Source organism: Macrobrachium rosenbergii, chromosome 11 (genome assembly GCF_040412425.1).
Source record: "Macrobrachium rosenbergii isolate ZJJX-2024 chromosome 11, ASM4041242v1, whole genome shotgun sequence".
Taxonomy (NCBI): Eukaryota; Metazoa; Arthropoda; class Malacostraca; order Decapoda; family Palaemonidae; genus Macrobrachium; species Macrobrachium rosenbergii.
Genome location: NC_089751.1, coordinates 28,212,149 through 28,229,578, shown reverse-complemented (window position 1 = coordinate 28,229,578; position 17,430 = coordinate 28,212,149). Strand labels below are relative to the sequence as shown.

The 17,430-nt window shown below is 35.9% G+C and overlaps 1 protein-coding gene across 18 annotated transcripts in view; it reads left to right on the top strand.

The window, feature by feature from the left end:
- The window catches only part of mmy (UDP-N-acetylglucosamine pyrophosphorylase mmy), a 148,140-nt gene that overhangs the window by 54,169 nt on the left and 76,541 nt on the right, over nt 1-17,430 (top strand). For 2 of the 18 annotated variants that reach the window (XM_067111406.1, XM_067111400.1), the window contains exon 1: nt 10,609-10,766. The exons of the other annotated variants lie outside the window; for them this stretch is intronic. The gene's annotated coding sequence lies outside the window, so the exon portion shown is untranslated. Of the gene's footprint in view, nt 1-10,608; nt 10,767-17,430 lie in introns of those variants that run through there. 18 annotated transcript variants of the gene reach the window in all.

The following is a 17,430-nucleotide window of genomic DNA, read 5'->3' as shown; positions in this document are numbered from 1 at the left end:
GTGTGTGTGTGTGTGTGTGTGTGCACCTGTTGCCTGTTACAAGTATTTTTGCTTTGTGATGTAATTTTCCAGTTAATCTTTCAAACACCAAAGGCATTCGGAAGAAAACATAATTATCTCCCCAAGGGCTTCCAAAAGTGAATAAGTTAATGTAAGAATTACTTGTATATTAGCTATAAACGTTCACTGATTAGAGGAAACCATAAATATGTACCTGGCTATGAAGTATTTATACACCCCACCTCCCTGTATTTTATAATACGTCAGATGGTTTCCATGGCAACAGATCGTCGACCCCAAGCCCTCCCAAAATTAGTTGTTTGGAGAATGTCACAAAATGAATATTTCCGCCAAGTACCATCAAAGTCTGTTGAACCGTTCTTGAAATATATTGCCAAGAAGCGCTCTCACGCACGCTCATGCACACACAAAAATAAAAGCATTGTGTGTTTATGCCATGTATGGATGTACGTAAATATATATCGTAGTTCATTTGGTTTTCATTTTGTTGTGCCTTTAAATCTAGTACTTATAAATAAATCCACCATTAATGTCTTTTTGATAATTCACGGTGTTAGTACAAATGAATCGCTCATTTCATCAGCAGTGACACGCAGATGTTATGTAACTGATAACCAATTCTCAGGTCCTGTATGTATATAAGTACCTCGCCTATTGTTTCCACAAAACGACAGTGCTTATCATAAGCTTTAAAATCCGGGCTTGTGACGTAACAGCATATTATGAACGTGTGGATTTTACGTTTATATTTAAGGTCGTAATCATAGAGTTCATTTCTCCGTGAATTGTGGAGATGAATAAATTTTGTAATGGAAAGGACTTAATTCATAAACGCTATGAAATTTAGCATCACTTGAACCCCTTTTATGTAAAGGAGTATTGAAGTCATTGCAGATTGATAACAGTGTTTAATGAATTATATGAAAGTTGTAGATTATAATCCATCAAAAACAAAATGTTAGCAATGATTGAGAAAATGAAGATGAAATATTTTATTAAACTAACAAGAGTCTTAATAATGACATAGAATCTGAAAAGGGCAAATCATACTCTGTTAAAAGCAGCTTTAATAATGATTGAGAGCCATAAAACCGTTATTTTATCAGACTAGAAACCACGAGTTGTTATCGAGAAGCTGGATTAAAAAATATACCAGATTGGAAGAGTCGTTAATAACGTAGGTGTTTTGACGCCAGTTTTAGTAGTCATAAATCAATCAGACGAGATTGAAAGCATAATGATGTTAATGATCGAGTGAGAAAATTATTTTATCTTTGTTTCTTGATGTGAAAATGAGAAAATGTAGAAGAAAGGCCCAGGACTGGTTCGAGCTCTTTCGACCTCTTGCAGAAGTCTCCAGGACAAAGGGATGTTACGATCGCTGGGGCTGTGACCGGACTTAGCGGGATCTGGAAAATATATTTTTCGGTTTTTTTTTTTTTTTTTTTTTTGTGGATTGGGAGGGAGCTGATTGCGAGGGAGGGGCTTGGTGGGTATAAAGTTCAGTGGAATGTCAAGGTAAGAGGCTTGTCTCTGCTGTTAATCCCCTCCCCTGCCCCTCTCAGGTGGGAGTCTTCCCCCTCCTATACCTGGAGCGCTACTTAGCGTTTGCTGCTATTTAATTAGCGTTCACACTTACGAGCGGTTCACCAAGTGACCAAGGCACTTCTCATGACTGCTTCACAACTTGGCAAGTTGCGGTACGGTGGTTGTCCATGGACACTGAGAGAGAGAGAGAGAGAGAGAGAGAGAGAGAGAGAGAGAGAGAGAGAGAGAGAGTTAGGTAGGATGAAAGTAAGGTCATTGTTGGTTGAGCCATCTTTTAATGCTAGTGTTCTTCCTCTTGTTTTTATAACTTTATGTGTGGATATACTTATTCAGAGCATGAGCTGGTTTTTGTGACATCTTTTTAGGGAGACTCCTTGGACGATATCCTGTTAATGAAGGACTTTAGTGGGAATGGCCCTCGGGTTACAAATATTTGATCTTTATGTATAATTTATTTTGTAGACGTTCACCTTTGAAAACTCATTTGAGCTTGGAGTGCAATCCTCTGGAAACCTCAGATAATGGCAAATGGCAGTGTCTATGAAGTTGAACTTGCTGTTTTGAATTGTAACCACCACCACTACTACTATTACTTCTAGTAATAATAATAAAACTACGTTCACAACGATAGCTGTATTTGAAATGGAAGATTGTGGTATTATAGATGTAGATATGAGTTATTTTGATCATGTTAGAAATATTACCTTATTTGTTCCAGCGAAAGGGTATTTTGATTCAACAGCTTAGAGAAACTGTGTTACAAAATGAGATTATTCACCTGAATTTAGGAGGGCCAAATCTCTTATAAATTCTCTCTCTCTCTCTCTCTCTCTCTCTCTCTCTCTCTCTCTCTCTCTCTCTCTTATTGTCCACTTTTTTTTTTTCCCTTACGCTGAAGCGACCAAATCCATATCTTACGGTATGGAAGGAATGGCCCTCTCATTGTACGATACCGCTAGCTTAACCTACTCCATTATTCTTCGATAGAAAGAATCCAGACAAAAAAAAAAGCATTATGAAAAAACAACGAAAAAAGGGAACTGCCAGTCCATAAAGGGTGTCCTTGGCAACTGGTTGAAGGCCACATGATAATCAAGACGATCTGGACGGGGTGTTAACCGTCGTCTTAAACAGTGCACGGAGGAGAAAAATTCCCTTTATATAACCTATAGGTGTACCGTACACCGGGATAGTATTATTTTATAGTGCTCTTGCTGGCGTTTAATTATAAGCGAATGGTGGAAGCTTTTCGTTGCGAAAATCTGGAGTAGCTGATGATCGAAAATGAGGCACAGTCAAAATTGTGATTTAGAGGCGGATTTCGAATGCGTGACTTTTTCTTAAAGTTAAGAAAACAAAAGTTAACTCTCCTCAAGAAAAGGGAACAAGAAATTAGGACAAGTGTTTACGTTTTACGTAAGCAGGTGCAAATCTGCCCTGCTCCATTTTGAAACCTGCTGCCTCGTTCGGCTTGACCACACCGTCCATCATGTAGAACACTCTTGAATGTTTCGAAATGGGATCCACATCAATATCTTTTAATTTCTGCGCAGTTCAATTTGTCTACCTGTCACACGTCGCAGATTCAGACCTCTGGGTTTAACGTTGCATGTATCACTAGGGTCGTCATGATCAAAATCATCTAGCGGATGAGTAAATACAGGGCAATCTTGCTTGAAAATTGCGACCGAGGTATTCATGCGTCACTCAGTGGAGCCACTCCGATTGCTGCCTGAAAAAGGGTGTGCCCATTATTACGTGGAGGGAAACGAGGCTACTTGACCCAGCCACCAGACAGAGCCCTTCTGATATCTCCAGATTTCTCGCAAAGTAAAGGTACACTAAGCACTCAAGTTCGTCTGAAAATAGGTTTTAACTACAGAGATATTTATATTAGATGTCGATGGGTATCAATAGTTTGTCGGGGACTTATATTAAAAGTAATTGTCTCTTAAGACCTTATCTTCTCAATGTTTTACACCACTTGCATCTGGTTCATGGCTAAAATACAGCGTTACGGAGTTTTAGTCGGAGGTGATACATTTACTCTAAAGTTGCGTAACACTTTATTTCAATCATGAAACAGTTATAAGTAGCCAAAAATACTGAGATGATTAGGTTTTAAGAGACAATGATTACTACAGTATAAGTCCCGAACAAAACACTGATACCCATCGACAGCTAATATAAAAAGATCTCAGTAAGCAATAACCTCTTATTTTCAGGTGATCTTGCCTGCTTATGATACAAATATTTCTCCTGGAAATCTGACGGTATCAAAAGACCTCAATGTGGTGGGAGAGTGTCACTTTTAGTATGAAGGCAATAAGAAATATGGGTAAATTTCTGGGATTCGGTGAATCTTATTATTGATTTACTTAAAGCTTTCAACAATTGAAAGCATAACGGACTGTTTCGGTAATTGACACCAAAGTTAATGGGGATGAGAGAAGTCAAAATTAAATATTCCAGTATAGTTTCCAACATAAAGCAGTTCTCGTAATTCAGTGAAGTTAAAAGAAAACGTGGACAATTAAAAGCAGTCGGCACAGGTATTGTCTTAATTATGAAACATATATATATATATATATATATATATATATATATATATATATATATATATATATATATATATATATATATATATATATATAATATATATAAATATATAAATTATATTATATATATATATATATATGTATGTATATGTATATGTATATATATGTATATATATATATATATATATATATATATATATATATATATATATATATATATATATATATATATATATATAGATTAAATAGCATTTGCTTCCAACTTAATATATTGATAGATTAATCTGTTGTCTGGATTCATTCTGGACGTCAGAAATGGGAACGTCGGAATAAGCGTTATTATTATTAGTGCCTCATTTTAACCTTGTTTAAGCCTTATGGTGGTCTGGAATTATTATGGGACATTGATCTGTGTTGTTGCTTTGTGATTGTGGGTGGTCATATTTTGGGTTTTTTGCTGTTTTGTGTCTATAGCTAAATCCAGTTCTATGAAGTAGAGAAGGAACTTTTAAGTTCATTCTTTTAATACCGAACCATCACAACGAAGACCTTGTTTTTGTCTTTCCCTTGGCTTTTTTTCCCTTCAAGATAAACATTTATATCTAACCTCCTTCCCTTCCCACAACCTCTCCAAAGACAAGACTCTCTCTCTCTCTCTCTCTCTCTCTCTCTCTCTCTCTCTCTCTCTCTCTCTCTCTCTCTCTCTCTCTCATATCATTAGGAGTGGCCAAAATACAGACAATAAGGCCACCCCATGCAAGAGATCTAATGAGATAAGGAAAGAATTGTTTCGATGAATTAGCCGGATTTAATACACAGTAATCACGAAAAAAAACTTCCAAAATATGAAAGCAGTACTTCTGATAAGAATATAGAAGAGTAAAGCAAAATATTTGACAGATGAATAAAAACCTTTTCAGCTTCCAATTGAAACTGCCTGATGTCCTTGAAGCTGATTAGTCTTGAAAATTTACCTAAGTCTTAAAAGACACTGGAACTCGCACACGGAGGACCACCCAGATGCTATTTTGATTTTTACCACTGGTCAGGGCCGTGGAAAACGCAGATAAGGGCCATTATCGTTTCAGTGAATGTTTATGTATATTTTTGTGGATTTCGTCTTGCCATCACGTGCTTTGTCTTATCTTCGTATGCTTTGACTTGATGCATGTTACAATTTACGGAGATTGTGTTATCATATCGCTCCCTTTTAATTTTTTTTTTTATAAACCGAGATATCTTACTGTGGTGTGTAAAGGAGAAAGTCTATTTTTCCGTGGACGAGAGAGAGAGAGAGAGAGAGAGAGAGAGAGAGAGAGAGAGAGAGAGAGAGAGAGAAACCTACCAGATATCTTGAAAATTGACTTACAAACAGCTTCTTCATCAATTATAGGATTTTATCTTCATTAGGTATTATGAAGTGTCAAATTATCTCTTCAACGTTTCTTGTTTAGCAAGTAGACTCAATTAAACATTCACTGTGAAGTAATCTCTCTCTCTCTCTCTCTCTCTCTCTCTCTCTCTCTCTCTCTCTCTCTCTCTCTCTCTCTCTATATATATATATATATATATATATATATATATATATATATATATATATATATATATATATATATATATATATATATATATACCTGTATATATATACATACACACATAATAATTGTTTAGTTACATATATTACAGCCCCAGACGACCAGAGAGTCGGGTGTCGTCTCAACATTATCTGACTTAAGCTTCTCAAAGCACTGCTGCTTTTTTTTGCTATGCGATGGCAACCAGTAAATCCTGGCACAGCAGACAGTCCGGTTCGATGTTCGTATGTGTAGTATTCCGACTCGGATATTAAGAAGGTTTGTGTTTACCTGGAGAGGTCTGATATCTGTCTACACAAATCATTTGGCACTCTTCGCCCTTTTACTTTTCACTCCCGAGGTTTATTAAAATCCGGTAGAAAGGTCTTGCAGGTGGCGCAACGGGTTCCTTTTGGTGGTGCAGTTTAAAGCTTTATTATTATACTTATTATTATTCAGAAGATGAACCCTGTTTATTTGGAACAAGCCCACAGGGACATTTTACTTGAAATTGAAGCTTCCAAAGAACACAGTGTTAATTAGGAAGAAGTAGGAGGCGGTAAAGGGAAATACAGAAAGAAGAGAGCTCAGTTGTTAAAATAGAACAAAATAAATGATTAAAAATGCAAGGAGAATGGTATTAGGGTAGTAATGCATTGCATCTTCGCGTAAACTTCTGGAATTGCAATTGCACGACATCCTCATTAGGGGACTGTTCCACAGTCCAACGGTGTGAGGAATAAAGGACCTGTGGAACTGAGAAGTTCGACAGCGAAGCACATTTGCTGCATATTGGTGCTGCTGTTCAGCGAATCTAGTTACTCTCGACAGGTAAAGGAGATCTGGGATCAATTGTGAATGTGAAAGATCTCTGTTAAAATACAACTTATGAAAATTTAGTGATTGAATAATTCTGCATGGAGATTTTGATATTTGTAAGATCTGGGCTTCTTGGGTTTCAGAAAATGGTGAATTTTGTACCTGGTAGCTTGTAAGCGTTGGTGGGAAGTCATCAGGGTGAATATTGCATTGGTTGTAACTCATCCGAGCAGGAGTTCCTGAGAAAAGGAAGCGCAACAATTGAAAATTAATTTTCCCTTGAAAATTAATATCCAACATTAATTTTCAAGGGAAAAGGGATACGAATGTGTATGTATGTATGTATGTATATATATGTATATATATGTATGTACTTACATGCATACAGTATATATATAGATATATATGTATATATATAATTATATATATATAATATTTAATATCCAGTATATTATATATATGTATATATATATACACATATATATATATATATATATATATATATATATATATATATATATATATATATATATAGTATTATATATGTGTATGAGTGTTTATAATTTAACACGCAGTATTAATGCCTCTTGCCCGACAACTGGCAATAAAAGTACAAAGTAATGTTTGCCTTTGTAACATGATCTTCCAAGGACACTGTAAAACCTTCACATTCAAACAAAATATACTAGCTCGTATCAGTCGTCTGGTGAGGGTCACCGAGATTGTATGTATTATTATTATTGAGAAGAGGAACCGTATTCATATAGAACAATCCCACAGAGGCCATTGGCTTGAAATACAAGCTTCCAAAGAATATGGTGTACTACATTCGAAAGAGGTAACAGAGGGTAAGAGGAAACACAAAAAGAGGAGATCAGTTATTAGAAAAACGAATAAGTGTACAAGTAAATAGATAAGTAAATAAAAATCCAAGTAAAATATTAAAATACAAGTTGAATTGTAGTAATGTTCTGTCGTTTCGTATCTTATATAGTTATCTCGTTTACACTTCCTTGTGTATTGTTGTTGCAAAACAAAATTGATTCGAAGTTACACACGTTCACACACTGACAAAATAAGATACTACTTGAGATTTTTTTTTTTGGGGGGGAGGAAAAAAGCACAAGATTTCCTCCTAGATAACTGGATGCTATTTTTCCTTCTACCAGAGATTAGATGCACTTGAAAAACTGTTTTTATTAAGATTACAGATGACAACAGCAGCATCTTTCTTATTTAGGTCGAAGGGGTTGGTAGAGCGATAAGAGAAATTACAATAGAGCCGTTCAAAAGGTTTAAATGCATACGGCGATTAGTTTTTTCTTCTTGTATTTTATCCTTCATGTACCAATTTGTAATGACTGATGCAGTGAGGGTCAGCTATCTGATCTTGTTTGTTACTGTTTTTCATATTTGTGTGTGTGTGTGTAAATCGAAAGGAACGTGCATGTTGGGAAATCATTCACATGTTTTGTAGTTATTCTCATGTATGCGTATATATATATATATATATATATATATATATATATATATATATATATATATATATATATATATATATATATATTGTTAAAAGAACGTATAAGTTAGATATCAGTTATATGGTTATGTGTTATATGGTTCGCGTCAGTGTTTGAAAAATTAAAATTACCTTTCGAGGCCCTTTTAACGCTTTTAACACTTTCTCTCTCTCTCTCTCTCTCTCTCTCTCTCTAACTCTTCTCTCTCTCTCTCTCTCTCTCTCTCTCTCTCTCTCTCTCTATATATATATATATATATATATATATATATATATATCTATATATATATATATCTATATATATATGTGTGTGTGTGTGTGTGATATATAAATATATATATATATACATTATAGATATATGTGTGTATTTGTGTGTGTGTATTGCAATTGCACAACGGTCCCGTGAGTGAAGAATGTAAGAATATCGTTACTAAAGATGAATGTATAATGAATTTCGAAAGTCTTGGTATCTCGTGCTCTTAATTTCCATGGGAGACAGAGCAGTCCTGACTTGTGAAAGGCATTCCGCCTTCCTTTGTCTTGAAACGGAATTCTGAATTAAGAAACTGCTCTGAGAAACTACCGGTTTGTTAAACATCAAGTTCTGTTATGTTCCAGTGAACTTTTCTGCAGTTTATTTCCTTGCTAGTAGATTCGAAAGGCATTTCCTTTCGTCATATAATGAGACTGAGACTATTTTACTCAATTTCACGTTTGGATAGAATATATAATTTAGGCCGAAGGCCAAGCCCTGGGACCTATGAGGTCCTTCAGCGCTGAAAAGACAATTGAGAATAAGAGGTTTAAGCGGTGCAACAGGAGGAAAACCTTGCAGTTGCGCTATGGAACAATTGTTAGAAGAGGGTGGAAAGTAAGTGTGAAGAAAGAATGTGAATGGAAACACAGTAAAAGGAATGAAAGGGGTTGCTTCAAGGGACCGAAGGGACGCTGCAAAGAACCTTAATTAATGCCTACAGTACACCTCTTGAGGTACACTGACGGCATTACCCACCTACGGGGGTTTTACGTTTGAAATAATCTTGAACTTGGTCAACTTTTCATATTATAGTAGGATTATGCTAATTTTGGGCCTTTTGTTCCTGTCTTTCAACATTATTCTGAATTATCACTAAAGATATTTGATGGAATAATATTTGCTTCCAGGTATTAGCCATTTTGTTAGCTGTGACTCATTGTGTAAGTTGTGATTTGTTGTTTCGTTTTCTGTAAACTTGCGTTAATGGTAATTCATGATATGTTAATGATAAGTTATATTTGTTTAGTTAAGCGTAGGTTGCATTACTAAGCAGTGCTTCATCGCCTAATCTTGCAATTCAGTGTTTGCTTTCATGATTTCATTCCACTGTGCAATAATCTATTTGAGGCTTGTACTGTATATCTCGAATATCGTCCAATAGATAGCTACCTTCTGTCGATAATAGCTGTGTGGATGTCATTTTGTTGTTAGTTAGAAAATATTTCAATTTGTTTGCAATTTGCAAAGTTGGTGTTTCACTCTGCAATTTGTTTTATTGCTGAGCTTTAATTTGACTTTTGGAGCTTTAATTTTGACCTGTCATTTCTTGTTATGCTTTTCCTTTTGATAAAAATAACAGTTCGGGGAGTAATCGAGTCTTGTGGTTTGTGTGATTACCGCAGTCCGGGGGTATCATGACTTATTTGTTTCATTTTGAGTTCTTCGTTAGACTGGTCGGTATCGTTCTCGGCTAGCAAACTGCAGGGCTCGAGTTCGAGTCTCCGGCCAGCCAATGAAGAATTAGAGGAATTTATGTGTGGTGATAGAAATTCATTTCTCGGCATCATGTGGTTCCGATTCCACAATAAGCTGTAGGTCCCGTTGCTAGGTAACCAATTGGTTCTTATCCACATAAAATAAGTCTAATCCTTCGGGCCAGCCCTAGGAGAGCTGTCAATCAGCTCAGTGGTCTGGTTAAACTAACGTATACTTAACTTTTGTTTCATTTTGGGTTGCAGGTAAATTGATTGCTTATATCCGCTTACTCCATGCAATCCGGTTTGAAATTTTAACCGCATTCTATTCATGATGTTTGGATTGATCATGCTTTAGAATACTTCATTTATCTTTTTAATATGAGATTACAAGGATTTTACTGTTAAAAAATCAAAATAAACATATTTTAAGATAATGTTTGAAATCACATTATCTGTGGTTAAAACTAAAAAGTGAGCTATATTTGATAAAAGGCCAGAATATTCCGTGGTGGCTCCTTTTGCGTGTGTTATCAACAGCTGAATTTATCGTTTGAATTGGTGAGGGGCTGTGTCATTTAAGGCAGTTATTACCCCATTTGCTATTTCCAAACAACCAAATCTTATCGAATTTACATGTATAAAATTAATCTCCAGTTTGGCAAATGGTTATGAAATTATGCTTGTCAGCAAAACAAACAAATTAGTGTTGACCAACTGTGCTGTGGAATTTTCCCTCATAATCCCCATATCACCACCATTACATCACAACGAAAATATGAGGCATGAGGATTTTCTTTATCAGAGCCAAAGGGTTGGGCCGCTGCATTTGCGTCAAGTATTTCACCCCTTTATCTTATCTTCGGCTCCTCCGAGAGGAATGGTTGTGTCCTCGAGGCTGTATTTATGCTTTCTGGTAACGGTGGGTCGTCTCATTGCTGCCTCGCGCCTCCAATCAGCTAGGTCTAAGCTGTTCGTCATTTTGCTTGCTTGGAGGTAAGCCAGGTGTTCGCTCCTGTTTCGTTGTGCTAGAAGGGATTTACGCAATTTGAGATGACAGTTTTTCTCTTAACGGGTTGTAGTGTTGCATCTCATTTGTTTGGAACTCTGTTATTAGTGTTCATGTGGACTGGTCTGTATGATTTATTGTTATTCAACTTACATAGTTTGGGGGATTAAATTCACATCATTGAAAATGGAAGGGAAACCGTACTATGTAAGTATTTAGTATAGATGGAAGCACTGTAGTCACGTTTTACAAAAGGATTGTAAAACGTGGCTATAGTGCTTCCAAGAGGATTGTGAAGGATAGGGGAATTGTTTCCTCAACCTGTTTTACATTCGCAACTATGCAGAAATTTTCATGACTTTCGAAACATAAACGACCTGAAACACATGAGGAAGTTCGTTCCGAATTGCATCAGTCTAGTTTGCCCTGTCAACTTTGAGATCGTCTTTTGGTTTTCTACTTTTGGAGGTTTGGAATTACTAGAATCCAGGACCCCCTTTAATCATGTAGCACTGTAGGAAGTCCGTCAGACGGAAGTCAGTCATTAAATTGACCGATTTGAGACTTATGGTGCGAGGGAGGAAATTGCAGGCTGTTTGTGTGTGCGTTGCGTATATTTGTACAGTAAATCTTGCGTTTCTTATGTTTATATCCAGCATGTTTATTTATCATGAATATGCATGTCAGTAAGCACGTATTCGACAAAATTTCACCTTGACCAAAGATACCAGAACATCCGGGACACTCTCTCTATTGAAGGTAATTGTTGGATCGTAAAGATTATGGCGTGAAGGTTGACCAAGAATTCTGATGGAATGTCGCCTTCTGTCTTGGCTTCCTCTCACCATTGTGGAGACTCTGGGCCTCCGACGCCCTGCCCTCCCTTCGGGGGATTCGAAGATGTTTCCGGATTTCCAGGAAACGTTGATCTGTGCTCTGGTAGCCTTGCTCTTTTCGGTGGTGGTCATAGTGATGGCGTCTGGGGAAATTTCGGGTGGTAGCCAAATCTTGATGGATTGTTTGATTTTACATAATATGGGAATTTCTTTCTTTATTATGTTTGTTTATTTTACTTGTTTATTGGAATTTGTTTCTTTATTAAGCTTGTTTATTGGGGGCTGTTAATTCATTTTATTATTGGATTGGAGTTTGTTACCTTAATTACTTTCTGTTTGAATTTATTTTAGCGCCTTACTGGAATTTGGAACGGATAATTTTTTCTAATTAGCTTTCTTACACCATTCTACTTGTAATTGGAAGCTGCTACTTATTCCTTCGGTATTTGGACTTTACTATTTATTTCCCTTTATACTAGGATGTGTGACTTCAAAATTTCGCAGTAGTTTTTTCCCCAGTTCTTCATCGACCACCCAAAGGATTGTGAAACCAGGTCATGGCGGTTGACCTAAGACAGGAGCACCTGATGACCCTTTCATCCCAGATCATTCCGGTCCTTGAGAGTTACCCGTCCATGAGAAGTCTTGCGAAATAACCTATTACGGCTTGCAGTCATTTGACCCCGTATGAATAGAGGCAAGCTGTCCTGTCATCGCAAATGACTCATACTTGTATAGGAATTTGCAGGCCTGAACACGCGGTTTAGTGTGAAAATTTAAATCAGCTTTCCTTGTAGTGCTATGATGGCTGATTTTAGAAAGATCATGCAATTCTGTAATATACTTTTTTGCGCCTTGCTGCTTTCCTTAATTTCTCGGTCATACTTAACTGCTGTTAGGTCGTATTACTCGTATAGGATATAATATAATATACATAATATGATGTACATGATATACACATATATTTAAGCGTGTTTATTGGTATTTGTCATCCTCATTTGTTTGTTTAGTTTTACTCTTTTTATTTTCGTATCTTTTTTTTTTTTAGTAACTTGATAGCTTTTTTTCGTCTTATCTTATGAGGAACTGACTGCTCGTATATTAATACTGACGTAGCAACCTCCATGGCAACGACTTCGATGATACCTTTTGGTATCATTATATTTTTGTAACTGGGAAACGAGATAAAACCTCCCCACAAAACGATGCATGAATACTGTAACTTATACATGTCTAGTAATATTCACATAATTTAATCCTCTAATTATATTTTACGGACTTGCATCACAATACTTGTTAAGAAAATTGTGGCTGAATAAAACTGAATATCATTACTTTAGAATGATTGTTACAGTGGACTTATTTTTCCCAGTCATAACAATAATAATCTGTTGAGGCATGATAACCTCTCGCAAACATGTCGGATTAAATGGTCTCAATTTTTATGATAATTGCTTTCTGTGTAAGGGAAAGGACGCGTAATAATTTCCTAATGTTCATTGCACCCAAGGGCGGGTACGGACGCATTTAAGAACTCTTTATTTTACAAGTATAAATATACGGTTATTAACATTAGTTTGTTTTACTAGTATAAATATACGGTTATTAACATTAGTTTGTTTTACTAGTATAAATATACGGTTACTAACATTAGTCAGTGTTTGCTCTTTTTCTCTACTTGTATAATGCTCACTTCTTTTCCAAGTTTTGCGAGTCAGCTGGGTGAATATGCGAATAGCATCGGCCTAAAATTGTAGAAGCTTCGTAATCGTATATTATTATTATGAGTAAATTACCGGCACCTTAATTTACATAGGTTGAATTCCTTGTTGGCAATATTCCATAATGATTTTAAGGCTGCTTCCATTGCGGTCCAAACCGTACTATGTTACCAAATTTCATTCGGTGTTTTAGTAAGAGAACTCTTTAATATGTACGAATTAACTCTAGAACCAGCGGACCTATGAGCTTAAAATTTCTTTTTGGGGACCTTCCTAACATAGTCACTGATTTAGGTCAGTACCATTAATGTTTACGGCATTCTTTTAGTCCTCCTTTCCTTTTAATGTAAATTCACATTTACTACATTAAGGAATACTTGAGAGAGAGAGAGAGAGAGAGAGAGAGAGAGAGAGAGAGAGAGAGAGAGAGAGAGAGAGAGAGAGAGGAGGTGCTGAGAAAGCCGATTAAAATTCAGCTGGTCGATGTATTTTAACTGTTTTATCTAAAATCTTTATTTCGGTAACTGATAATGTGTTTATGATATGATTCTCTCTCTCTCTCCCTTCAGGCCATGATTCATATATACCGTTATCATAAATTTTTGTTAAAGCTTTGAGAGTTGTTTACCAGGTTACTTACATTGTATTTTGTCGTGTGTGGAGTTTATTTTTAATACTGTAATACTTAAAATACATTAAAAGGGAAGAAAGACTTAAGAAAAGAGCTACTGGAACCATTAATGGCACGAGACCTAAAGTGGTCACGAACTATCCATAAGCACTGCATATTGAAGGATTGATAGGAAAGCATATTTTGGAATAGCTGTCATTTGGATATTTTGTGACATGTTTTGCGGTTATGTTATGCAGAGGTGTAAAGAAGATTTAATTATAGAGATTTCAATTTACTTTTTATTCGTAGAAAGTAAAAAAGTTGTATTCGGTGATATTAAGGAAATAACTTCGAGATTCTTCACTTATCAGTTGATTGTTGGGTCTGTATTTCTGTAACGCAGATCTTAGTATGGAAATTTGTTTAACGCAAGAATGTTATGTGATTTTCGCTCACGTGTATGTATAGGTTATATATAAGTACGTATGTTTGCACTACTTACGTATGTAAGCATGTGTACTTTTAAGTTGCCGTTTCCGCCGCAATGTAACGTAGATTGTTTTCTGTAGCTGCATTTTTTCCTTCTTGTAATGTGTCTTCATAACGCACACCTAGATAGGCAAGTTATTTATTAGTTTGCAGCATAACTTCTTTTTTATCTCCAGTTTTCGTTTTCATTGCTGTTATTGTTGGGTTTAGCCTCGTCAAGTTAGAAGCTGCTGCTTAAAAGTGTTGGGATACTTGATTAGAAATTCCTTCTCTACACGTACAAAAAGATGGCATCGAAATTCTCAAAACTTACGCGCCTAGTGAGAATGATCTCTCTCTCTCTCTCTCTCTCTCTCTCTCTCTCTCTCTCCTGTTAAATCTTTTTATATTTTCACTCGCTTGAGCGCTCGGGTTCCTTATCGTGTGAAAGGCTCCTTATCATGTGAAAGATTCCACTCACCTTAAAACAATCGTGGGAAGGGCAGTAGTTTTATTTTTTTATATAATCAGTTACCAACGACTATGACGGGACGCATGTAAGCAAGTTTTCTTCCTCTTATGGGATGAAAGTCTTACTGTATAAGAAGTGTAAGGTCGACTTTGGACAGTCAATAGATTATATAAGTAGATTTAATCAACCTTATAGACCTACTACATCAGGACAGGCTCTAAATATGGCTTATTAGTTGGGGAAACGTGCTGACTGGCAGGACCTAGAGGAGGATTTAACACTCTCCCCAACCAAAAATGTACATTTGATACAATTGTCTCTTACGTTCATTGATATCCCGTTCAACATCTGTTGGTCATTTTTATTTCCACGATAAGAATCTGAGTGTTCATTTGAAGCTCGAAAATACTAGGAAAATATTCACCTCAGATGACTGAATAAGAATGGTTATTTTTTTTTTTTTACCATGAGGCTTTAAGTAATTAGAGAGTTTTCTCATTATCGAGTGGGAAAGGATTAGGAAGTCAAATCCATTAGTTTTTATCAGCTGTGACCATTTGCTCATATCAAATGTGATTGTGAAACTCCTTCATGCGGAATGTCTGGTGATAATCTCCGCTCGAGGAACTTAACAACAAAGGGCCATTTACTTGTCTGGTTGAATCGTCAACGGCTGTCGCAGATTTTGAAGTTTGATTGAAAGAATTTTGTGTAGCAAGTTCCACACACACACACACACACACACACACACACACACACACACACACACACACACACACACACACACACACACACACAGAGAGAGAGAGAGAGAGAGAGAGAATTTGTGGTCGTGTTTTCGTTCATTAGTGCATGTACATAGTCATAAAGATACTTTTTAGTTGCGTCGTGAACACTTGAATTCAAGAGTTACGAATAAAGTAAAAAGAAAACATGGAAGATTTTTTACCAGCACGATGGTTAGAAATTTGACAAAAATTCTGTTGAAACTCTGATTCCTGATGAATCTGAAGATGCTTAATGTATTTACGGAGAATTTTCCATAACCAGCAGAGTTCTGTGTTACAGATATTTAGAAGTACCGTAATGGTTGGTTTGGGTTCAACGAGTGATTTTCATTAGCAACTTTGATCGACGTTAATCATGCTTTCAGTATCTTTCTTTGAACTAGAGATATTATCTTCGTTTGTTTTCTGTAACAGAAAACTATTGTGCCGGCTTTGTCTGTCCGTCTGCACTTTATTCTGTCCGCACTTTTTTCTGTCCGCACTTTTTCTGTCAGCCCTCAGATCTTAAAAGCTACTGAGGCTAGAGGGCTGCAAATTGGTGGGTTGATCGTCCACCCTCCAATTATCAAACATACCAAATTGCAGCCCTCTAGCCTGAGTAGTTTTTACTTTATTCAAGGTTAAAGTTAGCCATAATCATGCTTCTGGCAACGATATATGATAGGCCACCACCGGCCCGTAGTTAAAGTTTCATAGGTCGTGGCTCATACAGCATTATACCGAGACCACCGAAAAATAGATCTGTTTTTTGTGGCCTTGATTATACGCTGTAGCGGCTGTACAGAAAACTCGATTGCACCGAAGAAACTTCGGCACATTTTTTACTAGTTTTTATTGATTTTAGAGAGATATTTGAAATTTGATCTAATTTCCATCTTTGTGTTTGTTTGATTTGAAATAGATGTTTGAAATATGCTATAATTTTAATTTTTCACTTTTGTGTAATTTGTAACCGAGGTTGTGTATCAGTCTAGGTAATCTAGATCTGTATTTCAACACCCAGTGTATATCGCCTTGATTATAAGAGTGCAGTGGATTTAAGGGATGTTAATCAGCTGTTTGATACACAGCTAACGAGTAGGCAGGCGGGTAAATAAATGGAATGACATAGGAATGAAAAGAAACAGCTGGGAGTCCGGAAATCGCGTCACTTGGACCAGGTGTTGGGCATTCGACATTGATGTCAGGTTATGCAGGTGTCTTTTGGGGTAACAGGTGCTTGAACTCTCATTCAGTGGGGATGATTGGAAGCGCAGTTGTATACTCTGGACAATAGTGTTTCATGGTATAGGAACTGATTATACATTATATATATATATATATATATATATATATATATATATATATATTAATAGTTTATATATATATATTAGAGTTTATATATAGTTTATATATATATATATATATATATATATATATATATATATATATATATATCACACAAACTTATATAAATTTATATATATATATATGTGTGTGTATATGTATGTGTACGTGTATTATGCCATTATACATACATACATACGTAAATCTTTGGTAATAGTATTTTAACGTATACTGACAATTTTTATTTGTTATGCACTGGATATTTAAACATTGGAAAATAGTACATTTATACTGACACTAGCTTTTATATTTTAGTCATTATTAGATAGAAGCACTTGATTGTGAACAGAAACTTTTCTTTTCTCATGAAGAATTTTATAGTCTGCTCATATCACCAACAAGGTATTTGCAGTTATCTCTTCCGTCG